This window comes from Topomyia yanbarensis, chromosome 3 (assembly GCF_030247195.1).
Source record: "Topomyia yanbarensis strain Yona2022 chromosome 3, ASM3024719v1, whole genome shotgun sequence".
Taxonomy (NCBI): domain Eukaryota; kingdom Metazoa; phylum Arthropoda; class Insecta; order Diptera; family Culicidae; genus Topomyia; species Topomyia yanbarensis.
This window is the reverse complement of record NC_080672.1, coordinates 303,498,598-303,502,143: the sequence shown is the minus strand read 5'-3', so window position 1 is coordinate 303,502,143 and position 3,546 is coordinate 303,498,598.

Sequence of the window (3,546 nt, the reverse complement as noted above, 5' to 3'; positions counted from 1 at the left end):
TATTTTTGATTTTTTCAATAGTAAGAGGTACCAAATCATCGGGGCAATAGGCAGTAACGAATTGGGGATAAAAAAGGAAGCATCCTATCATATAAAATTTTTTGACGAGAAAGGTCTATTGATTGTATACTATTCCCCCGAAAATCATTCCCCAGAAAGCCATTCCCCAGAGTTCCAACCCCCAGAAAACCATTCGCCAGAATATACTATTCCCCAGAAAGTCATTTCCCAGAATGTACCATTCGCCAGAATTCCATCCCCCAGAATGCACCATTTCCTAGAAAGTCATTCCCCAGAAAAGTTTTATTTTTTGATGATTTGATTTTTTTAACGTACTACAGTCGTGATTCGCTGGTCACTTTTTAACTGGACCACTTTTTAGTTCGACCTCCGCTAGTCGGTCCAACTAACGAATCAAATTCGTTAGTTGGACATAGACTGTGGCCCAACCAACGAATCACGACTGTATTGGTTCCCACTTCCATCAAACGACATTCTTCGCTTTCGATTCGTGCACATGATTTGCATTGTGTTGAAATCTGAAGTTAGGATGACATTATTTACTAATTCATGTTGTGTTGAATATTGCGATGAAGACAAAATAAAACACTGAAGTGTTTTCCCCAGAAAGAACTGTTATCCCGGAAACATGTAGAACAAATTTCAGAATCTAATACAGGTGTGTTTTGATAAGCATTTGGCAACAATCATAGTAAGCGGTAGGGCCCCTTCCTAGGATTCAAAAAAATTAAACACTGTTATGTAAGTAAGGTTATATGGTAAAACCAAAACTTTGTGCATTGTCGAAATAATTGAAGTGATGTGGTGTAAGGCTGCTGAGTATGAGCTGCTGAAAGCGGTGGCTCCTCGCAAGTAAGCCGGTTATCCATTCGTTTACCCGATTTACTCAAACATAGGAACTGATTCCTTCTTTCAAAAATGAGCAGTTCATTGAATTTTCATGCCAAATGGCTCTTGCACGCAAACATGTGATATTTACGTCTGCTCAGTTTACACTTGAAGAATTGTCCCAACTTTTGAGCAAGACTATCCTGTTCGGCATAAAGTCTTTTGGCACAACATAGTCTGACATAAGACATTATATAGTAGTTGGCCATTTGACCTAACAGTCGTGTAGCATAAGCACAGACAAACAGACCTAACACTATGATTAATTCCTTAAAAATATCGATCCGCCAAACACTATACGCGGTTCCAACCACTCATTTACAAATTAGTTAACCTTCAGACCCAGGAACTTTTTCTACTAGTGGTCTATCCCGTATATTTGCGCATATATCAGTTGTGCCATATATGGATTATAATCGTAAATGCGATCACTGTCCCAACTAAAAATATATTCAAAATGATCGCTAACATTGGCGAAGAATTGTTGTCGAATATTATATCTGTTAGTCTGTGGTATAAGTACCATTTGGCATAAGGTACGAAAATACTTTCAAATGTATTTCGGGTAGATCGTACATTTGCAAAACATTTCCAATTCAAAAGAAAGATGAATCTCGACAAACATATGATCACGGCGTTAAAGCCAACCTGCAAAATTCACTTTTAGCGGGAATTCTTGACAAACCGTTACTCTCCAACCAAAGATGTTGGTAGTAAACAAAAGAGAAAGGTTTTCTCTTTCATTTAAAGCTGTGAACTGTGTGTGGCCTATAACGGTTTGTCAGGAATTTCCTTTCAAAGAGAATTTTGACAGTTGGCTTTTACGCCGTAAGCGTATGTTTGTCGAGAAATGATCTAAAAACACACCAAACCATTTGTCAAAATGAGCATTCATTTCGACTTTAATACAGATTCAAAGAAAGTGCAAAAGAAGGAATCAACACCTATGATTGAATAAACAGGTCAGACGAAAATATCACAATTTTGCGTACAAGAATTTTTTGGTATACAAAATCAAAAAACTGCTCATGATTGAAAGAAGGAACCAATCCCTATGATCGAGTAAACCGGTTATACGAGTGGATAACAGGTTTGCTTGCGAGGGGCGGTCACATTCGGCGGCATGTCCTCAGCAGCTTTACACCGCCTCAGTTCCTTGAATTGGGTAATGCGTAAACCTTAGGCTTCACCACAAAAAAAGAAATGATTAAAAACATTAACTTTTCTGGGGAATGGGGCATTCTGGGGTATGACTATCTGGGGAATGGAGCATTCTGGATAATGGCTTTCTAGGGAATGGTATATTCTGGGCAATGTCTTTCTGGGGAATGGTTCATTCTGGGGGATGGAATTCTGGGGATTGGCTTTCTGGGAAATGGTTTTCTGGGGAATGGTATACAACCAGGTCTATTGTATGTTTGTCGAGAAATGCTCTAAAAACACACCAAACCGTTTGTCAAAATGAGCATTCATTTCGACTTTAATACAGATTCAAGGAAAGTTCAAAAGAAGGAATCAACACCTATGTTTGAATTAACCGGTCAGACGAAAATATCACAAATGTTGGCGTGCAAGAGTTATTTGGCATATAAAATCAAAAAACTGCTCATGATTGAAAGAAGGAACCAATCCCTATGAATGAGTAAACCGGTTATACGAGTGGATAACAGGTTTGCTTGCGAGGGGCGGCCACATTCGGTGGCATGTCCTCAGCAGCTTTACACCGCATCATTTCCTTGAATTAGGTAATAGGCTTCACCACAAAAAAAATCAATAAAAACATTAACTTTTCTGAGGAATGGGGTATTCTGGGGTATGACTTTCTGGGGAACCGAGCATTCTGGATAATGTCTTTCTAGGGAATGGTATATTCTGGGCAATGTCTTTCTGGGGAATGGTACATTCTGGGGATTGGCTTTCTGGGGAATGGTATTCAACCGTTTTAAGCATACCTTCGTCATAACCATTGATGCATTCCGCATCATTCCCGTCATCGACTCAGAATTTTGATTGGGATTGCTCTGATTTCCCGGTTGCTGTCGGGTGAGAGCAAAAGTCCACACTACCTGCTCCATTCTCTTTGGAACAACATTCGTTCGCGATATTAGCATCAATAGCCACTTGCCAGAAACATAAGAGTTGATTCCTTTTTTCAAACATGAGCTTTATAGTACTTTATATGTGTATACCAAATATCCTTCGCAAGTATGCTGGTGTTCCAATCGTGTGCCCAGTTTACTCAAACTTAGGAGCAAATTCCTTCTTTCAAACATGAGCATTTCTTTGAATCTGTATACCAAATAGCTCTCGCAAGCAAACTGGTAATCCTCTCGATAGCCCGTTTTCTCAAAAATAAAAGTTGATTCCATTTTTTTTTTTAAAATAGGAGCAGTTATTGAAGTCAATATACCAAATAGCTCTTGCAAGTAAACAAGTGATCCACAATTGTTTGTCGAGTTTACTCAAACCAAATACTTCGCGGTAGATCTTTCACTTGATCAACAAGACAGATAGTAATGAATAAGCTAGAATTATTCATACTGGCTGTCGAGTAGTATTCCAATTGGCTTCCGGTTGCGTTATGTTTTGAGTACTTTCGGATTTTTTTTAATACATAGCATGAACCCAAATAGCATA